This window comes from Ornithorhynchus anatinus, chromosome 3 (genome assembly GCF_004115215.2).
Source record: "Ornithorhynchus anatinus isolate Pmale09 chromosome 3, mOrnAna1.pri.v4, whole genome shotgun sequence".
Taxonomy (NCBI): domain Eukaryota; kingdom Metazoa; phylum Chordata; class Mammalia; order Monotremata; family Ornithorhynchidae; genus Ornithorhynchus; species Ornithorhynchus anatinus.
Window position 1 is genome coordinate 62,218,116 of NC_041730.1, and position 26,404 is coordinate 62,244,519.

A 26,404-nucleotide genomic window follows, 5' to 3' on the forward strand; every position below is an offset into this window, starting at 1 on the left:
AAAACTCCTCACTCTTGGCTTCAAAGCTCTCCATAACCTTGTCCCCTCCTACCTCACCTCCCTTCTCTCTTTCTACTGCCCACCCCGCAAGCTCCGCTCCTCTGCCGCTCACCTCCTCAATGTCCCCCGTTCACTCCTATCCCGCCGTCGACCCCTGGCCCACATCCTCCCGCTGTCCTGGAATGCCCTCCCTCCTCACCTCCACCAAATTAACTCTCTTCCCCTCTTCAAAGCCCTACTCAGAGCTCACCTCCTCCAGGAGGCCTTCCCAGACTGAGCCTTTCCCTCTGCTCTTCCTCCCTTCCCCTTCTCCCCCACCCTGCCCTCTGCTCTTCCCCCTTCCCCTCCCTTCAGCACCATGCATATTTGTATATATTATTACCCTATTAATTTTGTTAATGAGGCGTGTATCTCCTTGTTCTATTTACCTTGTTGACGTTGTCTTGTTTTTGTTTTGTTCTGTTTTGCTTTGCTGTCAATCTCCCCCTTTAGACTGTGAGCCCGTCATTGGGCAGGGATTGTCTCTATCTGTTGCCAAACTGTACATTTCAAGCATTTAGTACAGTCCTCTGCACTTAGTAAGTGCTCAATAAATACTATTGAATGAACGACTGAATGAATTAGCTTGGTCGCTGGTCTCCCAGCATCCAGGCTATTCATTCTCTGTTGCTCATTACTCCTCTCATCTCTTTCTTTGGCCTTCACAAGCAAACCCATGTGGTGTGAATAAATCTGCCTCCTCCTACCCATCATGCCACTTTCCCCTCCAAGGAAACATTTTAAAATTCACCCCTTTCGGGATTCTCCAAAGCTGAATCACACAGCGGAAACAAGCTCCCTTGAAGCGCCACCATAATAGCATGTGTTGATGCATATTCTTCACTATTTGGCCTAGTGGGCTTCTACTCAGTATATCTCAGATGGAAACTTTGGGTGCCACTTTTGGGGGCAGTATTGGAAGGCCTCAGAAGGCAGCTAAATTAGGTTTCCCATGCTCCAGGAACACAATCTGCTGTGTGAACTTGGGCAAGTTCTGTGCCTCATTTCCCTCATCGGTAAAATGGGAAATAAGACTGTGAGCCCCATGTGGGACGGGGACGATGTCCAACCTGATTATTTTTATCTATCCCAGTGCTTAGAATAATAATAATTATTATGGTATTCGTTAAGTGCGTACTCTGTAGATTCAAGGGCTGTCCCACATAGGGTCCCCAGTCTCAATCCCCCTTTTACAGAAGAGGGAACTGAGGCCCAGAGAAATGAAGTGACTTGCCCAAGGTCACACGGCAGACAAGTGGCATAGCCGAAATTAGAACCCCCGGCTTCCTGATTCCGTAACAAATACCACAATTATTAGTACTACTACTGTGCCAATTCATTTTGCCAGGTAGGAGTCAGAAGACTTGAGTTCCAGTCCTGGCTTTGCCTGAGATATATTGAACAAATCACTTGATCTTTCTGGGCCTCACTGTACTCTCCCAAATGCCCTACACATAGTAAGCACTCAGTAAATTCCACTGATGATGAGGATGATGACCTGTAAACTATGATTCATGAGATGTAATTTTCTTTACTTCTCAGAATTTTGTGAGGAAAACTGGACTGTAAGATCCTTAAGATCCAGGAAAGTGTATATTTTTTAATGGTATTGGTTAAGCGCTTACATTGTGAAGCACTGTTCTAAGCACTGGGGTAGAAACAACTTATCTGGTTGGACATAGTCCACATCCCACATAGGGCTCTCAGTAATAATCCCTATTTTATAATAATCCCCATTTTACACATGAGGTAGCTAACTGAAGGGCAGAAAACTGAAGTGACTTGTCCAAGGTCACAGCAGACATGTGGCAGAGGCCAGGATTGGAACTCAGGTCCTTCTGACTCCCAGGCCCGGGCTCTCTCCACTAGGCTACACTGCTCCTCCGTTTACTCTATTTTTCACTCTATTTTTTAAAATTTACTCTATTGTAGTCACCCAAGCACTTACTTCAGTGCTCAATAAATACCATTGATTGATTGATTGATCAATCACTCATCCTATCCCAACTGGATTACTTCATCAGCATCCTTTCTGACCTCCCAACTTCCAGTCTCTCCCCACTTCAGTCTGTACTTCACTCCGCTGCCAGGATTATCTTTCTATAGATATGTTCTGGGCATCTCAGAAATCTCCATTGGTTGCCTTTCATCCTCTTTATCAAACAAAAACTCCTCGCTCATGGCTTCAAAGCTCTCCATCACCTTGCCCCCTCCTACCTCACCTCCCTTCTCTCCTTCTACGTTCCAGCCTGCACACACTGCTCCTCTGGGGCTAACCTTCTCACTGTGCCTTGTTCTCGCCTGTCCGACCGTTGACCCCGGCCCACGTCCTACCTCTGGCCTGGAATGCCCACCCTCCTCAAATCCGCCAAGCTATCACACTGCCCCCTGCAAAATGCTACTGTAGGTTCAACTCCCACAAGAGGTCTTCCCAGAATAAACCCCCTTTTTCCTCAGCTCCCCTTCCCCTCTCCATCACCCTGACTCACTCACCCCCTTTGTTCTACCCACTTCTCCCCGCCCCACAGCACTCGCGTGTATATATACACATCTATAATTCTATTTATATTAATACTTGTTTACTTGGCTTGATGTGTATGTATCTATAATACTATTTATTTATATTGATTCTATTGATTCCTGTTTACTTGTTTTGATGTCTATCTCCCCCCTTCTAGACTGTAAGACCACTGTGGGCAGAGATTATCTCTACTGCTGAATTGTACTTTCCAAGCACTTAGTACAGTGTTCTGAATACAGTCAGCACTCAATAAATACGATAGAATGAAATGAAAAAAAAAGGTAGAGTTGGGATTAGGAACCGGGTTTCCCAGATCTCAGTCCCATGCTGTTTCTAGTCATTTTGGGAGTGGGACCTGATGATATTTTATCTATCCCAGCACTTAGTACAGTGCTTGGCCTATAGTAATCACTTAACAAATACTACTGTTGCTATTATTATTATTATATTTTTAATCTCTCATAGTGTTTTGATTAATATTCTGTACAGAATATCTTTCAGTTTTACCTTACCAATCCTGACCTCTCAATGATGATGACGAAGGTATTTGTTAAGCATTTTACTATATGCCAGGCCCTGCTTTAATCACTGGGGTAGATGAGAGATAATCAAGTTGGACACATTCCCTCTTCCATACGGGGCTCACAGTCTTAATCCCCATTTTACAGGTGAGGGAACTGAGGTACAGAGAAGTTAAGTGACTTTGCCCAAGATAACACAGCAGATAAGTGACGGAGCCAACGTTAGAACCCAGGCCTTTCTGACACCCAGGTCCATGCTCTATCCACTAGGCCTCACTTCTTCCCTTGTCTTGTCTTATGCCGTTGAGTCTTTCCTGACCCATAGCGAAACCACGGACATATCTCTCCCAGAACACCCTGCTTTCCATCTGCAATCATTCTGGTAGTGTATCCTTAGAGTTTTCTTGGTCCAACTACAGAAGTGGTTTACCCTTGCCTCCTTCTGTGCAGCCAACTTGAGTCTCTCTCATGCCAATGTTGCCCAACACAGGTAAATTTTGACTTGTAGGAGATTGCCTTCCACTCTCTAGTCACTGACCAAGCTAAGAATGGAATAGGTAAGCCTCTGCTTGACTCTCCCTCCCGTAGCCGAGACTGGTAGAGTACTGGAAACTCTCCAGGTGCGACCCTGAGAGGGGCAGACTTCTTCTCACCTGCTTTATAATCTCATTTCTCCTCCTATCAACAGGACATGATGAAGCCCTGAGACCTTAAACACAATAGAATATGTCAAAAACTGAATTCATCATTTAAACCTTCTCCTTCTCCTAATTTTCCCACCACAGCCAGCAATACTACCATCCTCCCTCTCCCAGAAGTTTTTAATCCTTCCTTTCATCTTTGACTGCTCTCTGTCTCTTACCTCCCACATCCAGATTGTTTCTAAATCTTTCCGGCCTTTCCTCTGTAATGTTCTCCGCTAGCCTTTCTACATTTACAGCTTCCACTCAGTTTCAAGTCCTCATCATTTCCCATCTGGATCCGGAACACACTCCTTACTTAGCACCCCACTTCAAGCTCTATTCTCTACACAGCTGCTCAGATCACTTTCTTAAAACACTGCTCAGACCTCATCATTGTCCTCAAAAACTTCCAAAGGCTTGCCACTGATAGCCCTATTATCTCTTACCAAGCTCTCCCTCTGGCTTCTCTAATAATAATTGCGGTGTTCGTTTAGTGCTTACTATGTGCCAAGCACTGTACTTAGAGCAGGGGTAAATATTAGATCTACGTGGGGCTCATGTTCTAAGTTAAATAATAATAAAAATAATGTTGGTATTTGTTAAGCGCTTAGTATGTGCAGAGCACTGTTCTAAGCGCTGGGGTAGATACAAGGTAATCAGGTTGTCCCACGTGAGACTCACAGTTGATCCCCATTTTACAGATGAGGGAACTGAGGCACAGAGAAGTTAAGTGACTTGCCCACAGTCGCACAGCTGACAAGTGGCAGAGTCAGGATTCGAACCCATGAACTCTGACTCCCAAGCCGGGGCTCTTTCCACTGAGCCACGCTGTTAAAGGGTGCACAGTTACTGAATCCCGTTTGTAGACATGGAAACTGAGAAATAGAGAATATGGTAACTAACCCAAGGTCATACAGCAGACAAGTAGTGGAGCAGGATTAGAACCCAAGTTTTCTGACTTGTAGGCCTGTGCTCTTTCCACTAGGCCACGTGTAAGCTCACTGTGGGCAGGAAGCATCTCTACCAAAGGGCTTAGCACAGTGCTCAAGTGCTTAGTAGAGTGCTCTGCACACAGTAAGCACTCAATAAATACGATTTAATGAACTCTGTTGTAACGTACTCTCCCAAATGTTTGGTACTGCAAGTGCTCAGTAGATATGATTGATATTACTTTTCTATTGTCTTCTCTCAATGCTCTCCAAGCCCATTGCTCATAACTTTCTCTAAATATGAAACTTCCCCATATCCCCAGACCACACCTTTCCCCTCCGATGAAAAAAGCCGCTTCCTCCAAGAGGTATTCCCCAAGGAATTCCCATCTTCCTGGTCACATTGTCCCATCAGCCATTGCAGTGCTCATGTGTGTATCTGTTTATGATTTGTTTATGTATTTTTTAAATGGTTTTTGTTAAGGGCTCAATATATTCCAGGCACAGTACTAAGCCCTGAGGTTACAAGCTGATCAGGTTAGACCCAGTCCCACTGGGGCTCAAAGTCTTAATCTCCATTTTACAGATGAGGCACAGAGAAATTATGCAATTTGCCCAAGGTCACAGAGCAGACAAGTGGCAGATACAGGATGAGAACTCAGGTCCTTCTGCCTCCCAGACCGGTGGTCTATCCCCTAGGCCATGCTGCATTTCTGTATTTAGTTGCCTACTCCTCTTTTACCAATTATACCCATTGTTCTTACCTTTTACCTACTATATATTTGTAATCTAATAATACTAATTAATTATAGTATTTGTGAAGCTCTTACTATGTGACAAGCACTGTTCTAAGCTCTGAGTGGATACAAGCAAATCAGGGTGCACAGTCCCTGTCCCACATTGAGCTCACAGTCTCAATCCCCATTTTACAGATGAGGTAACTGAGGTACAGAGAAGTGAAGTGATTTGCCCAAGGTCACACAGCAGACAAGTGGCAGAGCTGGGATTAGAACCCATGACCTCCTGACTCCTAGGCCAGTGCTCTATCCACAATACCACGCTGCTTTTACGCCATGCTAATCTGTGCCCTCCCGTCTTTCCCTTTTACCCCGTAAACTCCCTGGAGACCAAGGACTTTTTCTTCTCTTGACTGTTCTCCAAGAGCTTAATAAAGTGCTCCACACCTAGCAAGCACTCAATAAATGCCACCGATGGATTGATTGTTGTTGAAAGGAGAAGGTGTTGGCCAAAGGACTGAGATTGAGATTGGGCAGTTTCTTCCCAAGGGTTGGCTCTTCCAGCTTCCTGTGAGGAAAAGAACTAAAGAAGAAGAAACTAAAGCCGGAAGCAAGGAAACAGCAGGCTGCTTGTCACAGAGTCAGACAGCAACAGATCCAGAACCCAAACCCCCTCATCTCCTATCGGCACACTATTCTCACACCGTCTCCCACAACCACCTCCTCGAACTCTTCTGTACACAAACACATGCCTGACCGCAAACCTCTTAAAGGCCATCTCTGGTGAAGTTAGCAACGCCGCGTGGGGAGTGAAGCCCCAGTGCCTCCAGCAAACCGAACAGCTGAAACCGATGAACCATTCTCTGTGTTCCTGATGACTTCAGCCAAACATATGTCCCTTTAATTAAGCCATGTTTCACTGCAGAGTGAATAGGAAAGTCTGTCCCCAAACAGTCCTCATTATTTGTATTTTGGGCTTTCGAGAGGCTCATGAGCTTTCCTTCCTTTATGGGCAGCCAAAGGAACCATGAATGAAATTGCCAGAATTGTTTTTGTCAGCCTCTTCAGCTGTTCCCTCACCCTAATGTTAACTGTAATTAAACGGGCACCGCACCATTTGAATTTTAAAGGTTGATGTTGGGTTTTTGCTAACTAGATGCCACCTCACCTCACCACCGTTCTGGGATTCAGTAAGAAGGCAGCGGTTGGGATCAGTAGAGAGAGAGGGGCAGCAGAAAGATACCGTGGCCGCAGTTTGAGACAAAGGGAAGAGGATGAGGCAGAAAAATCTAGGAAGGTTGCCCTGACTGACAGGAGAGGTTGGAGAGAAGATTGGCACATGCACAGAAAGGAGGCTGTGGGGTGAAACAGCAAAGAAGTGGGAGGAAAAGAGAGATGGGTGGTGATGAGGCTGCAGAGTTTTTTGACAGGATGCCTGCCCGCAATCCCAGCGTGTTACATAGCACCTTCCTTTTGCATCTGAGGGATGATTTTTGCCTTAGTTTTCTATCTCACTGGTTCTTGCAAAAAACAGACCTTCAAACGACAGTGATACAACAAGTCCCCGATGATCATGGTCTACAATGACGCAGCCAATGGAAGGGGACATTCAAGACTTTTGCAGCACCTAGACTGCTTGGCTCTAGACTGTAAGATCGTTATGGGCAGTCAGTTTGTCATTTGCATTTATTGAATGCTTACTGTGTGCTGAGCATTGTTCTAAGAACTTGGGAGAGTACAATATAACAATTTAACAGCTATATTCTATTAGTATGTTAATGATGTGTATATATCTATAATTCTATTTATCTATTTCGATGCTATGGATGCCTGTCTGCTTGTTTTGTTTTTTTGTCTGTCTCCCCGCTTCTAGACTGTAAGCCCATTGTTGAGTAGGGGATTATCTCTGTTGCCAAATTGTATTTTCCAAGGGTTTAATACAGTGCTCTGCACACAGTAAATGCTCAATAAGTATGATTGAATGAATGAATGGAGGAGAAATGCCTTCAGTAAGTCTTTGAAGGGGGGATAGTCTGTTACTGTACCCTCCCAAGCACTTAGTATAGGGTTCTGCAAAGTAAGCACTCAGTAAATACCACTGATTGATCAACTGATTGATCCTTGAGCTGGGGGAGCAGCAAGAGATACAGAAGATAGTTTCTAATTTTTTTATAGTACTTGTTAAGCATTTACTAAGTGCCAAGCACTGTACAAAACAACTTGGCTTCTTGAAACCATCAGGCGTGATCTCCCTAAATTCTCTCCTGTTCCTCTTCAATCCCCCGCTTCTCCTATACCCTTCTCGACGCTCCCTATATTCCCTGCAATAACTCAAGATGAAATTTCACGCCTCTTGCTTCCTCTCTAAATCTACTCCCTCCACTTGTGCTTCTTACTCCATCCCGTCTTTAAAGCACTAACCCCCTCCCTTCTAACCTCTTTTACTGCCGTCTTCAACCGTTCACTTTCCATTGCCTTCTTCCCTACTGCTTTCAAGCATGCTACTGTCTTCCCTACCCTAAAAAAAACCACACTCCTTTGGTCACGCAGCTCCCTCTCATCTCCCACCTACCATTTATCTCCAAACTTCTGGAGAGACTTGTTGATACCTGCTGTCTCCATTTTCTAATCTTCTCCTAGATCCCCTCCAATCTAGCTTCTGCCCCTTCACTCCACAGAAACAGCCCTCTCTAAAGTAACCAAGGATGGTCTTCACGCCAAATCTGACTACCTCTACTCTATCCTAATCCTTCTAGACCTCTCAGGTGGCTTTGAAACTGTGGACCACTGTCTTCTCCTCAAAGCTTTCTCCAACCTTGGCTTCACTGCCATGGCCCTCTCTTGGTTCTCCTCCTATCTCTCTAGCCACTCCTTTTCAAGTTGCTTTGGCTTGCTCCTTTTCTTCTTCCCACCCTCTGCTAGTAGAGGTCTCTCAAAGATCAGTTCTGTATGCCCTAATATTCTCCATCCACACTACTCCCTTGAGAACTCATTCACTCCCATGGCTTCAACTACCGTCTCTATGCAGATTATGCCCAAATCTACATCTCTGGACCCGATCTCTCTCCTTTCCTGCAATCTCGCATTTCCACATGCATTCTTGACAACTCTACATGGATGTCCTGCTGATACCTCAAATTTAACATGTATGAAGCTGAACTTCTTACCTTCCCATCCAAAAGCTGTCCTCCCTCTGTCTTTCTCATCACTCTTGACAATACCACCACCCTCTCTATCTCACAACCCTATAACCTTGGTGTTGTCCTTGCCTCCTCGCTCTCATTCCTCCCACCAAGTCAACCTGTCACCAAATCCTGTCGATTCTACCTTCACAACATCACTAAAACCTGCCCTTTCCTCTCTAATCAGACTGCTATTACGCTGATCCAAGAACTTATTGAATCCCTGCTTGACTACTACATCTGCTTCTTTGTTGAGCTCCCTGCCTCCTGTCTCTCCCCACTCCAGTCCATACTTCACTCTGCTCAGTGTGAACGTTCAGTCCGTGTCTCCTCAGTCCTCAAGAACTTCCAATGGCTGCCCATCCACCTCCCCATTGAACAGGAACTCCTTATCATTGGCTTTAAAGCACTCAATCAGCTCTCACCATCCTACCTCACTTCAGTGATATCCTACTACAGCCCAACCTGCACACTCCGCTCCTCTAGAGCCAATTTACTCACTGTGCCCTAGTCTCATCTATCTCAACATCAACCACTTTTCCAAGTCCTCCCACTTGCCGGAAACTTCCTCTCCCTACGTATACGCTAGACGACCACTCTCCCCACCTTCAAAGCCTTATTAAGGTCACATCTCCCTCAAAAGACCTTCCCCATTTAAGCCCTCTTTTCCCCAGTTCGGTTTCCCTTCTGCATCGTCTATGCACTTGGATCTGTGACCCTTGGACGTTATGTATTTTCCCCACCCTTAGCCCCACAGCACTTATGTATATATCTTTAAATTATATATTTCATATTATTTGTTTATATTAATGTCTGTCTCCCCCTCTAGGCTCTAAGCTCATTATGGTCAGGGAATGTGTCTGCTAATTCTGTTGTACTCTCCCAAGCACTTAGTACAGTGCTTGGCATATAGAAAGTGCTTAATAAATACCACTGATTGACTGATAATGATGATAAGAATAATGATGGTATTTGTTAAATGCTTACTATGTGTCAAGCATTGTTCTAAGTTCTGGGGTAGTAGTAATAATAATAATTATGGCATTTGTTAAGTGCTTATTATGTGCTAAGCACTATTTTAAGCACTGGGATAGATACAAGGTAATCAGCTTGTCCCCTGTGAGGCTCATAGTCATAATCCCCATTTTCAGATGAGGTAACTGAGGCACAGAGAAGTTAGGCGACTTGCCCAAAGTCACACAGCTGACAAGTGGCAGAGCCAGGATAAGAACCCTGACTTCTGACTTCCAAGCCTGTCCTCTTTTCATTAAACCACACTACTTCTCTGATTGATCAGATTGACTGATTGATTGATGGCTTAGTGGAAAGAACCTAGTCCTGGGAGTCAGAGGACCAGGGAGTCAGACGACCTGGGTTCTAATCCTGGTTCTGCCAGATACCTGCTGTGTGACCTTGAGCAAGTCACTTAACTTCTCCATACTTCAGTTTCCTCTTCTGAAAAATGGGAATTCAATACCTGTTCTCCCTCCTACTTAGACTGTGAGCCCCATGTGGGACCTGATTATCTTGTATCTACCCCAGTGTTTGGTACAGGGCTTGGCACATAGTAAGTACTTAAGAAATACTACAATTATTATTATTACTAATTGTTGGGGTAGACACAAGATAATCACGTTGGACATAGGCACTAGAGAACATGGGGCTCACAGTCAAAGTAGGAGGACTAGACAGTAGACTCCCCACTAGACTGTAAGCTCACTGAGGGAAGGGAACATGTCTTCTAACTCTGTTATATTGTACTCTCCCAAGTGCTTAGTGCAGTGCTCTGCACATAGTACAGATCCAATGATCCAAATATTGATGCTATTGATTGATAGGACTTAATCCCCATAAGAGTTGAGACATAGAGATATTAAGTGACTTATCCAAGGTTACAAGCAGATTGTGGTGGAGCCGGAATTAGATTAATACTTAGAGCAGTGATCTGCACCCAGTAAGCACTTGTTTGTTCTTTACAGCATTTGTTAAGCGCTTACTGTGTGCCAGGCACTGTTCTTTGCGCTGAGGAGAGAAAAAGTAAGCAGGTTAGAAACATTCCATGTCCCACATGGGGCTCACATTCTTAATCATCATTTTACAAATAGAGTAACTGAGGCACAAAAAAAGTAAACTGACTTGCCCAAGATCAAACAGCGCAAAAGTGGCAGAATCAGGATTAGAACCCAGATCCTTCTGATTCCCAGGCCTGTACTCTATCCACTGGGCCACACTGCTTCTTCGGGGAAGGGGACAGTTTATGGGGGTAAATGTTGGTAGCAGGAACCCAGCCCAACCATATGGAAAACCACTAGGAGTAGGGGAAAGGTACCCGGTCAGGGGGGAACATGGCGGCCTGGAGGCATTGGCCTGATGGAAAAGAGAAGGGGGTAAGGGTGGAGAGAAGGGTAGAGGTCGCGGTCGCAGTCTCACTTCATAAATATTCTTACTACTATTAGAGCCCATGTCCTCTGACTCCCAGGCCTGAGTTCTTTCCACTAAGCCATGCGGCTTCCCCAATGAAGACAAAACCAATTTTAGAGCATGACCTGGAGGAGGGCCCCTTGTAAATCTCCATCCACAACTGATCCTGTGGTAAGCTAAATGATACATGGAATTTCTGACAGGAAATGAATTGCGGCTCGTGCCAGGAGCACGTTTATGGCTAGTCCTAGCAGAGCTCATGGGGCAGTCACAGAGTGAGGCCCCCCTGGGATGTCATCTGAACGGTGTTGCTATTCCCAACTCCCCACCTCTTCCCGATTAACCCCAGTCAGATGGGGTCATGCCAATAACTCCTTAGCATTTATGTTCACCTCTAATATTCTAGCATCAAAGAGACCTCGAGAGATCATGCCCTCCCCTCATCGCTTCCAGGAGGGGGAGTGAAGATTAAACCACCCAGAACAGATGAGTACTTGGATCATTTGACCGGGCAGGTTTAGGGAGGCTTACAGATGTGTGACCGATCGACACATGAGCATTGAAATTGCACCTGCACAGTGGAGCATCCTGGAAAAATTCCCATGGCACACCAGTAAGTGGTGGGACATCGATTGGGAACCCTTGGGGCTGAAATAGCGGGCCCGGAGGCAGATTTGCCAACTATCCGTGCCGAAGCAATGACTCACCGAAGCCCGCTGCTGCCAAAGTATTTATGGCTATCTAAGGATTTTTATGGGCTTTATGGGCACGAGCGGTTTCAGCTCTTTTTTCCTGACCTCCTGTGAGTTTAAACCCTTCCAGCTGTGGCAGTGGGCACAGCTGCTCAGCAGTACAGCTGCAGACGCAGGCGTGTGGGTGTGTGCGTATTTGTGGATGGATAGCCACCCTTTCTGGAGGGGGTATCCTCAGGGAAAAGGATCAGGACCCTGTCAGGGTTTAACTAGAGAAGAAGTGGGGAAGTGAAGGTGGACCCAAGGTTTCCACACACTGTTAGGAAAAGGAAGAAAAAGCTGGATCTAAAAATGGAGTCAGATGTTATGACTTACCCAAAAACCAAAAATTGCCCTTGCCAGAAATAAAATGGGGAACCAACAGCCTTGGGGACAGAGTTCTGGCCTGAGAGAAGATTAGAGTTCACCCTAGCTTATTGGGTGGGCTTATGGGCTCTCACCCATTCTGGCCCTCAACATCCCCATATGTGAAATGGGGGGGAATAAGAATGGCTACTCCCTACATCCAAAGGAGATCGTAGGAGCAAGCTAGTAATCTTATCATTATTAAAGTCTTATTAAACTCACATCTCCAAGAAGTCTTCCCCAATTAACTTCTCATTTTCCCTACTCCTTCTCCCTTTTGCATTGCTCTTGCACTTGGATTTGTACCTTTTATTCACCCCACCCTCAGCTCCACGAAAGTTAGGTACATATCTGTAATTTATTTTAATATCTGCCTCCTCCTCTAAACTATAAACTCCTTGTGGGCAAGAAACATGCGCTTTGCACACAGTAAGCACTCAGTGAATACAATTAAATGAATACTCTCCCAAGTGCTTCGTACAGTGCTCTGCATATGGTAAGTGCTCAGTAAATATGGTTGATTGATTCAGCTTATCGTAGCCAAAGATGGTCACTATGCTCTACTCCGCTGGTACCTTTAGCCACACCACTTCTCTAATCCAATCTGTCTCTGCCCACCTCACTTCATCAGAACTAGGCGCCCCTTTCCCTAGAAGGTTTCATTTCAAGAGACTCCAGCAGAAGGAAGCTGTTCAGTCTGAACAGTCCGTTAAGTGGCTTTTTTTCATGTTGACAAGGTTAAGGCCCGTCAGTAATCAACAAGGGCTCAGTTACATCGTTCCCAAGGTCTTTAATCACCAGCTGTGGTGGTTTCCTTCCTGGGCAGGGAGATTTACAAAGTGTTGGTGAAGTGACAGTCACAGCCAAATAAACACAAATTAATTACGAGCGATGACAACACCCTGCGCACTGTTGAGGCACTCTCAGAGGAAGGGGAAAGAGTCACAGCTTCTACCAAGAACTTAGTGGGCCTCGTTCAAATCAGGCCCTTTGCAAAGAGTTTAGCTTTTTACGTTAGAGCCACATGCATGGGTGACCCTGAAGCAGGAATTCCAGGAGGCGAAAGTCTATAAACTAGAATCACGTGTATCTAATGCAACTGGACAAGGATGGGAAGAATTCATCATGGCTACTGAAAAGAGCCACTGAAAAGATTAAAGGGATGGAAACCAGATCCTTTGAAGGAAAGATAAAAAGAATTGGGGCCATTTAGTCTGAAGAACAGTATAGTTTAGGGTGGGGGGCAGGGTGCAGGGGGAAGGCGCGATTGCTTTCGTGTACATGAAGGGTTTGCCATGTCCAAGAAGGACCAAATAACAAGCGGACATAGATTGTAGCAAGTGAGAATGGGCTGAACATAATGAGGAGTTTCTGGACTTGGGTGATTAAACGTTGGAACAAGCTATTGAGTGAGGTTATGGAACTTCCATATCTAAAAAAAAAAACACTGATGGTAATCATTGTGGTATTTGTTAAGAACTTACTATGTGCCAAGCACTGGGCTAAACACTGGGGTAGAGGCAAGATAGTCAGTTGGACACAGTCCCTGTTCCACAAGAGGCTATCAGTGTAGGGGAGAGGGAGAACAGGGATTTAATCCCTGCTTTAGAAATGCGGAATCTGAGACAAAGAGAAACTAAGTGACACACCCAAGGGCTTCTGACTCCCAGTCCTATAGATAAGACCCATCTGTCCTAGATAGTCTAGGCATTCATTTATAGGGGACCAGGACCCGAACAGGATCAATCAATCAATCAATCAATCAATGGTAGTTACTGAGCACTTACTATGTACAGAGCACTTTACTTGGCATTCTTTAGAGTAGAATGTAACAGAATTAATGGAAATGTTCCCTGCCCATAATGAGCTTACAGTCTAGGAGACTAGCTTACAGTCTAAAAGTACCCTGTATCTACCCCAGCGCTTAGAACAGGGCTCTGCACATAGTAAGCGCTTAACAAATACCAACATTATTAAAAGTAAGATGGCATTTTCAGTCCCCTTTGTAGCTCTAGAATGGTATAATGAGTTGACAATTACCCAGGCACTCAAATGCCAAGGACTCGAACTTTGAATCTCCATGACAGAATTAGCAGACACATTCCCTGACAATAACAAGATTACAATCTATGGGGAGAGACAGATATTAATAAGGCATCATTTTTGTCTCCATTCCCCACCCATCCAGAACTTCCCCAGCCCCAAAAACTTTACTGGTGCCTGGAGTCAAGAGGAAAAGCCGAGGTGACTGCTTGCTCCCCCCCACCCCCGCCCAGTTATAATAACAGTAATAGCAATGATGATGATAATAAATGGTATTTGTTAAGTGCTTACTATATGCCAGACTGCTAAGCGCTGGGGCAAATTGAAGGTAATCAGGGTGGACACAGTCCCTATTCCACATGGGGCTCAGAGTCTTATTCCCCATTTTACAGAGGAGGTAACTGAGGCGCAGAGAAGCAAAGTGACTTGTCCAAGGTCACCCAGAAGACAAGTGGCAGAACAGAAATTAGAACCCACCCTGTTGCCTCATCTGCTATCTCAGACGTGCAGGCTCCTGTCTTCTGTCCCAAGTCTGGGCTGAATCACTTAAAAAGGGCATTGACCCTAAGAGCGGGCATGGGCTGCTTTGACCCTAGAGCTGTGATTGGTTGAGAAGAAGGGCAGCAGCAGCAGCAAAGTCAGGGACAAAGCAGGGTAGGCCATGGGGTCCAGAGCTGTGCTCCAAGAGCTCCAGTGGCCCCTGAAACCACCCCTCAAGCACTTACCCTTTATTGAGCAGATACACTGAAAATGGCCACCGCACACTTTCAGGAGCCGGAGTAGGTTAAAACATCGGGAACTTCAGGTCAATCCAGCACCACCCTGCCTCTCTGATGTATGTGTGGTGGCCATAATGGAAAGGGTTATTTCGGGCTTCATCTTTATAATGACCCAAGCGGTGGCCACGTTGGTAGGGTCAGGAGTCGCACGATGGCCGACCGAAGCGAGAGCGGTTCAAGTCACATGGACCTGGATGGGTTGGGAGCAGTGCCTGGGGCTCCCCCTTAGCACAGGGCTGTACCCCTTAAAGCCCCAGCGTTAATCAGTCTTAAATCTAGCCAATTTTGTTGACCCCTGTAAATATTCCTCTAGTTCATTATTTTGAGTCTGTCAGCTATTCCCCTGAAGGTGTAAGAGAGGAACCCAAGCACCATCTGCTTCTCTAAAAACAAACCAAAAACCAGCTGTAAAGCAGGGCTTTTGGAGGATCCGGGAGACGGGGACCCAGTCTAACTGGTATGACTGATTCCTTGGAGACCACCAGATGGCATTCTCATTCATGAAACCGGAGTCCTCAAACCTCTCAACTTCTGGGCCTTTGCTCAGTGAAGTTATTGTCCCTCCTGCAGCCAAGTAAACCCATAAAACATCCCCCTCATTACAGTCTAATAAGAACCTTCTCTGCCTTTCTCCCCCAGCCTTCTCTCAGACTCTATTTCAAATTCTTCCCTCCCTCCTACTTAGACCGTGAGCCCCATGTGGGACAGGGACCGTGTCCAACATAATTAACTTGTATCTACTCCAGTGCTTAGAACAATGTTTGACACACAATAAACTCTTAGCAAATACCATTACAAAAATCCTTGCACAACTGCAGGGGAGAGAATTTTAGTCAATCAATCAACCACTTTTATTGAGAGCTTACTGTGTGCAGCACACTCTATTAAGTGCTTGGAGGGTACAATATCACGGTGCGGATAGACACTTTCCCTGCCCATGATGAGCTTACAGTCTAGTCTAGATGGGGAGACAGACACTGATTAGACTGTAAGCCCGTCAAACGGCAGGGACCGTCTCTATCTGTTGCCGACTTGTTCATCCCAAGCGCTTAGTACAGTGCTCTGCACATAGTAAGCGCTCAATAAATACTATTGAATGAATGAATGAATGATGACATGTCTAAAACTGAGCCCCTTATCTTCCCTCCCAAACCCTGTCCTCTCCCTGACTTCCCTGTCACCGTGGACGGCACGACCATCCTTCCCATCTCACAGGCCCGCAACCACGGTGTCATCCTTGACTCAGCTCTCTCATTCACCCCACACATACAATCCGTCACCAACGCCTGCAGTTCTCACCTTCGCAATATCGCCAAGATCCACCCTTTCCTCTCCATCCAAACGGCTATCGGGCTGGTACAAGCTCTCATAATATCCTGACTGGATTATTGTGTCAGCCTTCTCTCTGATCTCCCTTCCTCCTGTCTCTCCCCACTCCAGTCTATTCTTCATTCCGCTGCCCGGATCATCTTCCTACAGAAACGCTCTGGGCATGTCACTCCCCTTCTTAAACACCTCCAGTGGTTGCCTATCAACCTCCACTCCAAACAAAAACTCCTCACTCTAGGCTTCGAGGCTCTACATCACCTTACCCCTTCCTACCTCTCCTCCCTTCTCTCTTTCTACTGCCCACCCCGCACGCTCCGCTCCTCTGCCGCTCACCTCCTCACCGTCCCCCGTTCATGCCTGTCCCGCCGTCGACCCCTGGGCCGCATCCTGCTGCTGTCCTGGAATGCCTTCCCTCCTCACCTCCGCCAAACTAACTCTCTTCCCCTCTTCAAAGCTCTACTGAGAGCTCACCTCTTCCAAGAGGCCTTCCCAGACTGAGCCCCCCCTTTCCCTCTGCTCCCCCTCCCCTCACCTCCCCCTTCCCCTCCCCTCGGCACTGTGCTCATTTGTATATATTATTTATTACCCTGTTTATTTTGTTAATGAGGTGTACATCCCCTTGATTCTATTTATCTTGATGATGTTGTCTTGTTTTTGTTTTGTTCTGTTTTGCTTTGCTGTCTGCCTCCCAGTCTAGACGGTGAGCCCATCATTGGGCAGGGATTGTCTCTATCAGTTGCCGAATTGTACATTCCAAACGCTTGGCACAGTGCTCTGCACATAGTAAGTGCTAAATAAACACTATTGAATGAATGAATGATATAAATAAATAAATTACAGGTATGTACATATGCTGTGGAAGATTTGTGAGGTCCTACTAAGATATACACTCTGATCGCTGGATTCAAAATCCAGAGCGCTAATCATCACACCCTGTCAGGTGCACACAATCTTGAATTTAAACAAAGGGAGCCTACATACTCATTTGTCCTTCATCCAGCTGAAGATCAGCAAGCAAGAAATATTATAGGAATGCCAGTTTATTTTAACGTCTGTCTCCTCTTCTAGATCAGAAGCTCCTCAAAGGCAGGGATTGTATTTATTGTACTCTCCCAAGAGTTTATTACAGTGCTCCGGGCACAATAAGCATACAATAAAAACTGCTATATGATTGATAGATTCCTGATGGACTCTGGCCAAGCCTCGGGGGTTTGGACTGATTTTTCCCGAAAGGATTTCTTGTGGGAAAACTTTTATTTCTGACCAGCCTCTGCTCAGGTCAATTTTAATCCTCAGCACCATTTGAAATCTAAAACTCTGAGCCTTCTAGTTAATTGCTACCAATTTAAAGCTAATCTCAAATCCAGAACTTTCCCTCTCTTCCCTCATTAAAGATCACAAATATCAGCATAGCTAAGTGGCAAGAGCACAGGCTTGGGAGTTAGAGAACTTGGGTTCTAATCCCAGTTCTGCCACTTGTCTGCTGTGTGACCTTGGGCAAGTCACTTAACTTCCCTGTGTTTCAGTTACCTCATTTGTAAAATTCATTGAAATGCATTTATTGAGTGCATTTATTAACAAATACCATGAAAAAAAAATGAATCCACACACCAGATTGATTGACAGATAGCAAGCACTTCAGGTTTCAGCAGCCCTGGCTTTTCACCCTGCTGTTCACCCCAAGGGATGCCCAAAAAGTCTCCATCATCCAGGAGCACTGCACTGGGGTAAAGAGATTGGTCCAGAGACCCTAGCACCGCTCAAAGAGCAGCTGCTGACTAGATGAAATCCTGGGCCAAACCAGAAGCACACATGAGCCTCAAATCCTGGCCTGCAAGGACTCAGACAGACCATTTTCAGTAGCTGCTCATCTCTTTTTGATTGGATTGAAAACAGAACTGGAAATTGTGACTTGAGCCATTCTGTTTAGGGTGTATTGCCAATTTAGGAAATCAGTATGGAGATTCCCCCCTAGACTGTAAGCTCCTTGTGGGAAGGAACATGCTTACATATCTACCTATTATAACGCTCTCTCCCAAGCCCTTGGTACAATGCTCTGCACCCAGGAACTGCTCAATAAATTCTAATGATTGATTAATTGAGGCATTCCCTGATTAATCTCTTATCTCTCCCCCCTTTTGCCACTCCAGAACTTCCACCTCCCCTAAGGATTTGGGTATTCGTCCCACTCCCTCCCTCTCTCCTTTCTCCAACTCCTCCCATAGCACTTCTGTGCCTAGCTTTAAACTGGTGCTTCCCCCTACCTGTGTCTGTCTCCCCAGATAGATTGAAAGTCAGTCAGTCAAATTTATTGAGTGCTTACTGGAGAAGCAGCGTGGCACAGTGGAAAGAGCACGGGCTTTGGAGTCAGAGGTCATGAGTTCAAATCCCGGCTCTGCCACTTAGCTGTGTGACTGTGGGCAAGTCACTTCACTTCTCTGTGCCTCAGTTACCTCATCTGTAAAATGGGGATTAAGACTGTGAGCCCCACGTGGGACAACCTGATTCCCCTGTGTCTACCCCAGCGCTTAGAACAGTGCTCTGCACATAGTAAGCGCTTAACAAATACCAACATTATTATTATTATTATTACTGTGTACCATACACTATACTAAGCATTTGAAAGAGTACAATATACCCCCCCTTCACTTCCCCTCAGCTAAGCCCTCTTTTCCCCCCTTTCCCTCTGCTCTTCCCCCTCTCCCTTCCCCTCCCCTCAGCACTGTACTCGTCTGCTCAACTGTATATATTTTCATTACCCTATATATTTTGTTAATGAGATATACATCACCTTGATTCTATTCATTTGCTATTGTTTTAATGAGACGTTCATCCCCTTGATTCTATTTCTTGCTATTGTTTTTGACTGTCTGTCTCCCCCGATTAGACTATAAGCCCGTCAAAGGGCAGGGACTGTCTTTATCTGTTATCGATTTGTACATTCCAAGCGTTTAATACAGTGCTCTCCACATAGTATGTGCTCAATAAATACTATTAAATGAATGAATGAATGATATAACAGACAAATTCCACCCCTTGAGGATGGGAATTGTGTTTACTATTTCTTTTATACGCTCTCAAGCTCTTAATACAAACTCTACACAGAGGAAATGTTCAAAAAAAGTGACTGATTGATTGTTGCGCCAAAATCAATCTATCAGTCATATTTATTGAGATCTTACTAAGCGCTTGGGAGAGTACAATATAACGGAGTTGGTAGACACGTTCCCTACCCACAGTGAATTAAAAGACAGATGTGGGAGATATGTGTGCATTGCATAAATTATTTCTGTGGTTACACTTTTTCATTTTACAATTATAAAAAGGAACCTTAAATTTGGAATACATTACATTATAGTTGACAAGTATATCTTCTGCTAATATAGAATTAGTTTACACACACAGAGTGCCTTTCCTCCAAGTCACTTTAGGGATTTTACCATTTCATTGTGCCAAAGAGGCATACATACATTGTACTACAGTTGCAATTACCATATAGTATGCTGCACAATGTAATGTCATTATAGCATGGTTACCGGGTGGAGATAACTCTAAGTGATAATGATGATGTGATTACTCTGAGCAGTAAGAGTGGGATCCCATTGGTTTAGTACCATCTCATTTCTAGGTTTCCACAGACTGGATGCATTTTTCCGCTACCGGAACCGTGTGTCCCATTTAATTAAGAGGAAAGTTAATCAGCCTCTCACGGTCCTGAGAGTTTGGGGGTAAATGCATCCTGGTCCAAGCTGTCACCTCCCCCTTCCTTGAGTTCCAGACAAAACAGCGCATCCTCACGTCTGCCCCCCGTGAGAAGAATGACAGGGGACTTTCAATAGCCCTTTAGATTTCCCAGGCAGAATGCAGGCCCATTGTAGTCATATTTATTATTTATCCACTGGAGAAGATTAAAAGTGGCCCACAGAAAGAGCTATCACTAATTAAGGGGACCGAGCCGTCGCCCAGCTGGGGTTCACTGACAGGTTACCGTCACAGCGCTGTCCCCCTCTGAATGTGAGGTCTTGTCAGGCTTTGCCCGTCCACTGTGGTCTGAAACATTTATAAGTCATTGTGTTTGATCTTTAATAACCTTGGGGTGTGAACAGCTGAGGAGCCAGCTGGAAAGCAGCTCTTGGCTCCAAGTGTGTCTTCGGGAGCCAAGTTGGCAGGCCCGCGAGAACGCGTCATGGTCTGTGGTCTGTGCTGATTTTAGCCACGTGATGGTCCAAATACTGGGTGGCTGGCCCAGTGGGAGGCAGGATTGACTCGAGAAGTGGGGACCGGGCTGGGGTTTGGGGCGACTGGGTTCTGGGACTGACCGCACCTTGAGCTAATCCTGTCAGTGCAGCCCTCTCTGAGACGTGGACCTCATCCTGTCCTCTTCCTGTTTCCCACATTGCTGCCTCCATCTTCCTGTGACGCTGAGCAAGAGCGTGAGGGTAGGAGTCAGAGCATATAAAGTAGGTAGGAACCCGCTCTCTCTTTGTCTCTGATGGTCAGCTACTCTCCCCGTCTTCAAAGCCCGATTAAAATCACATCTCCTCCAGGAAGCCTTCCCTGACTAACCCTTCATCTCCCCAACCTGTTATCCCTCCCTACTGGGTCACTTATGCACTTGAGTCCATATCCCTCTAAGCATTTAATGCTCACACAATCCCCATCAAGCTCCCCTAAGCACTAATATTAATAGTAGTAATTTCGGTATTTGTTAAGCGTTTACTTTGTGCCAGGCACTGTACTAGGTGCCGGGGTGGAGACAAGCAAATCGGGTTGGACCCAGTCCCTTGTCCCACATGGGGCTCAAGGTGTCAATCCTCATTTTAGAGATGAGGTAACTGAGGCACAGAGAAGTTGAGTGACTAGCCCAAGGTCACACAGCAGACGAGTAGTGGATTAGAACGCAGGTCCTTCTGACACTCAGCCCCATGCTCTATCCACTACTCCATGCTACTTACGTACACAGCCTTATGCTGTTGCTTCCCCTACTTGTAATTTCATTCATTCATTCAATCGTATCTACTGAGCTCTTTCTGTGCGCAGAGCACTGTACTAAGCGCTTGGGAGAGTAGGATATAACACTAAATAGATACATTACCTGCCCACGTGAGCTTACAATCTAGATAGACTAAATTGTAAACTCCTTGAGGTCGGGGATCATGGCTACCAAGACTATTGTACTCTCCCAAATGCTTAGTACAGTGCTCTGCACAGAGTAAGTGCTCAGTAAATACAAAGGAGTGAGGGTATATCCGTAGCAATGAGGGTGTTGTTAGTAGGGCTACCATAAAACCACCATAAAAACCACCAGACCTGTCTCACCCTGTGTCTTCTGAATGTAGGGGAGGAGATTAGACATTGGAAGAACAGACACAACCCTGAAATAATCCTGTCCTAAGGCGTGTCCAGGGGATTATTATCCAGAGGGAGGCAGCTGTCTGCCATCTCCGCTGAGGACAGAATAACAGGAAACGGTTTAGAATCACAGCAGGAGGGACTGAGGTTAGACATAATGGAAAACTTGCCAGCAGCGAGGGTTATTAAACACCGGAACAATTTAACGAGGGAGGTTGTTGAGTCTCCTTCCCTGGAGATTTTTAAACCGAGCCTTTAACAGGGCATGTGAGAAGGGGGAAGGGAGGATCGTGGATGGGGACGAGGGAGGGGCATGGCAGGAAAACTGGGGGGGAAAGAAAGAGGAATGCTACATAGAAACATAGATCCGGGACCTCCTGGCCTCAACCGCAAGCCAGCCATTTATCAGCGCACTGACAATCCAACCTCAGGACAGCTAGGGGACCTTGAACAAAGACTTTCCACCTTTCCCACCGCTTCCTAGCTCAGACACACCCAGCCTGGCAAATAAACTCAAAAGACCCATTTATGGTTGTTTGACAAACTGCGTCTCAGTATTTTCTACCTATTTGTCAGGGGCAAACGGAAGGTGGGGCAAGTAGAGCAGCTGCCTCAGGAGGGTCCCGGAAGGGGCTACTTAATGGACTAAGAGATTTTCAAATTACTATCGTGTTCTTGTTAAGGTTTCATGGAGTGGGGTGGGGTCATTTAGGGAACTCACTGGGAACGACACTGGGCTTGGGAGTCAGAAGGACCTGGCTCCGCCTTTCGTCTGCTGGGTGACCTTGGGCAAGTCACTTCACTTCAGTTACCTCTAGACTATAAGATCGTTATGGACAGGGAACGTCTTTGCTAATTGTGTTGCACTGTACTATCCCGAGTACTTAGAACAGTGCTCTGCACATAGTAAGGACTCAATAAATACGATTGATTGCCTCATCTGTAAAATGGGGGTGAAGACTCTGATCCCCATGTGGGACCCGGACTGTGTCCAACCTGATTAGCCCGTATCTACCCCAGCGCTTAGTATACTGCCCGGCACATAGTAAGCGCTTAACAAAACCTTAAAAAAAATTGCACAGCACTAGACGTGGGTTATGTACACCGGCCTCAACTGAGAAATTGTGGGAGGACAGTAACCTACTCTGGTGAGCATCCAGCATAGCACCTGTTGACCATCTCCAGGCCAAAGAGAGCTGCCAACAGTGGGAAAAATTGCATCGGCCCCCACTCGTCACCACTGTCTCCCCTCCTCCTTGTCTTGATTTTAGACTCTGAGCATATGGGTGATAATAATAATAATAATGGTATTTGTTAAACACTCACTATGTCAGGCACGCTACTAAGCGCTGGGGTAGATACAGGTCAATCAGGTTGGACACATTTCCTGTCCCACTTAGGGCTCATAATTTCAATCCCCTTTTTAGAGATGAGGTAACTGAGGCCCAGAGAAGTGAATTGACTTGCCCAAGGTCACACAGCAGACTAGTGGCGGAGCCGACACTAGAAGCCACCATCTTCAGACTCCTAGTCCTTACTCTTTCTACTAGGCCACGCTGGGATGAGTGCCTGGTTCCTGAGGGAAGGCCTAGATGAGCCCTGAGATTCAACGCACATCCATGAGCGGGTTTAAAAGAAGTGAAGCATCAGGGCAGATGAGAGACAGGCAGCAAGCCAGAAGGAAATTGAATGTCCTCTGTCCCATCTTTCTGAATGTCTTCTGCCCCGTCTTTCTCTTCTCCCTTTGTTCAGTTTTCATGGGACTCTGTGTCTGTGGGGGAAATGCCCCAAAGAGCTGCTGCATTTAGGGAGATGTGCTTCCCATACAGGTCCTGAAGGGTGGGAAGAGGGGCAGGGGTTGGGGCAGAATAGGAGGTGATCTTGGTAGCTTAGACTGCTCTCTCTAAGGTCACCCATGACCTCCTTCTTGCCAAATCCAATGGCTCCTACTCCATTCTGATCCTCCTTGACCTCTCTGCTGCCTTTGACACTGTCGACCATCCCCTCCTCCTCCATACCTTATCTCACCTTGGCTTCACGGACTCCGTCCTCTCCCGGTTCTCCTCTTACCTCTCTGGCCGGTCATTCTCGGTCTCCTTCGCTGGCGCCTCCTCCCCCTCCCATCCTTTAACTGTTGGAGTTCCTCAAGAGTCAGTTCTCGGCCCTCTTCTGTTCTCCATTTACACTCACTCCCTCGGTGAACACTTTCGCTCTCACGGCTTCGACTACCATCTCTACGCAGATGACACGCAGATCTACATCTCCGCCCCTGTCCTCTCCCCCTCCCTTCGGGCTCGCATCTCCTCCCGCCTCCGGGACGTCTCCACCTGGATGTCGGCCCGCCACCTAAAACTCAACATGAGCAAGACTGAGCTCCTCATCTTCCCTCCCAAACCCGGTCCTCTCCCAGACTTCTCTATCCCCGTGGATGGCACGACCATCCTTCCCGTCTCTCGGGCCCGCGATCTCGGTGTCATCCTTGACTCGTCTCTCTCGTTCGCCCCACACATCCTATCCGTTACCGAGACCTGCCGGTTTCACCTCTACGATATCGCCAAGATCCGCCCTTTCCTCTCCACCCAGACGGCTACCTTACTGCTACGGGCTCTCGTTATATCCCGGCTAGACTACTGTGTCAGCCTTCTCTCTGACCTCCCTTCCTCCTCTATCGCCCCGCTCTGGTCTATTCTTCACTCCGCTGCCCAGCTCATCTTCCTGCAGAAACGATCTGGGCGTGTCACTCCCCTTCTTAAACAACTCCAGTGGTTGCCTATCAACCTCCACTCCAAACAAAAACTACTCACTCTAGTCTTCAAGGCTCTCCATCACCTTGCCCCTTCCTACCTCTCCTCCCTTCTCTCTTTCTACCGCCCACCCCGCACGCTCCACTCCTCCGCCGCCCACCTCCTCGCCGTCCCTCGGTCTCGCCGATCCCGCCGTCGACCCCCGGGCCACGTCCTCCCGCGGTCCCGGAACGCCCTCCCTCCTCACCTCTGCCAAACCGATTCTCTTCCCCTCTTCAAAACCCTACTTAAAACTCACCTCCTCCAAGAGGCCTTCCCAGACTGAGCTCCTCTTCTCCCTCTACTCCCTCTACCACCCCCCCTTCACCTCTCTGCAGCTAAACCCTCTTTTCCCCCATCCCTCTGCTCCTCCCCCTCTCCCTTCCCATCCCCTCAGCACTGTACTCGTCCGCTCAACTGTATATATTTCCGTTACCCTATTTATTTTGTTAATGAATTGTACATCGCCTTGATTCTATTCAGTTGCCATTGTTTTTACGAGATGTTCTTCCCCTCGACTCTATTTATTGCCATTGTTCTCGTTTGTCCGTCTCCCCCGATTAGACTGTAAGCCCGTCAAACGGCAGGGACTATATCTGTTGCCGACTTGTTCATTCCAAGCGCTTAGTAAGTGCTCTGCACATAGTAAGCGCTCAATAAATACTATTGAATGAATGAATGAATGATGTGGAACCTTGGGCAAGTCACTTATCTTCTTTGTGTCTCAGTTACCTCATCTGTTAACGAGGATTAAGACTGAGCCCCACACAGGACAGGAACTGTAACCAACCTGATTACCTTGTATCTACCCCAGTGCTTAGTACAGTGCCTGGCACATAGTAAGAGCTTCAAAAATGCCACAATCATAAAAATAACTATTGTTATTACTATCATTATTATTAATAACCAGCTGTTCATCTTCACCTCAGGTGTTGAAAAGAGGCCCAGCAGCACCACTGACGCTGGGCATTAGACCTTGGTCCAAACATGTGACAGATAAACCTTGTCTGGAACTCCAGGCTTCATGCACGGGCTGAGCAGAGCAATCTGCCTTCCCTGGGGCAGAGAGGAGAGTCGGGGAGAAGCTAAGGCACAGTACTAGACTTTCCCTTTAGGCCAAAGCCTGCAGCTGACACTGAGAAAGGAGGTTTGTTTATATCCTGCCATCACAACATAAAACTGCTCAAGGGGAAACAGTAAAAAGTTTACTGCCCATGTGTAAACGAAATTAATAGCTGGTCAAACTGGCCTGGTAAGCAATGGACTCAAATTGCATTCTTGCCAATTCCTTATGGATGTTGGAGTAGAAGATGGTGAGAGTAACCACATAATTAATGAGATGTTGTTCTCGGATTTTAACATCTGGTGGGATGTTGCAGTATCAGTAACAGAGCGGGTGGGTGGGGGGAGTGGGGCCTGAGGAGGGAGGTCAGAGAAAATCAAATAAAAAAGAATTGCAGCAGCTCCTTTTATACTGAGTTACTGTGGTTTACCCAGTGACCCTGACTTTTCTGAAGCAGGTATCGTTCCCATTTTTAAGCATATATGCTTTACAAAAAAGCTACTTCACTCTCTCCTTCACCGCCCTCTTTCCAGTCCAGCGCTTTTAAAATTCCTGACTCTCTTTCCCCTCCATTCCTGCTGGCCAAGTCCTAATCCAGGCCCTAATGCGTTGCTTCAGGATGACTACAACAGCCTCTGATCTGGACTCCCCGTCTCCAGCCTCTTCCTCCTCACTGCAAACAAGAATTATCTTCCTCTAGTCTTTTGTATCTATTACGGCACTCCCTTGGCCTCATAAAAGAAATGACAGCTTCTAATGGTGGACTTAAAGAGCTTTCACTCGCTCACCCCAAGTCCATCATTCAATCGTATTTATCGAGCGCTTACTGTGTGCAGAGCACTGTACTAAGCGCTTGGGAGAGTTCCATGCAATAAAGTTGGTAGACACATTCCTACACAGGTGATGCTCTTCTCTCTGGCCAAGA

General features: G+C 46.4%; 1 protein-coding gene and 1 non-coding gene across 2 annotated transcripts in view; both read right to left on the bottom strand.

Moving 5' to 3' along the window:
- The window catches only part of LOXHD1 (lipoxygenase homology PLAT domains 1), a 247,851-nt gene that overhangs the window by 180,646 nt on the left and 40,801 nt on the right, over positions 1-26,404 (bottom strand). The gene's annotated exons all lie outside the window — the stretch shown is intronic.
- LOC114810680 lies at positions 3,582-3,719 on the bottom strand. Its single transcript, XR_003758375.1, has one exon. It is a non-coding gene; the product is annotated as a small nucleolar RNA SNORA7 (small nucleolar RNA).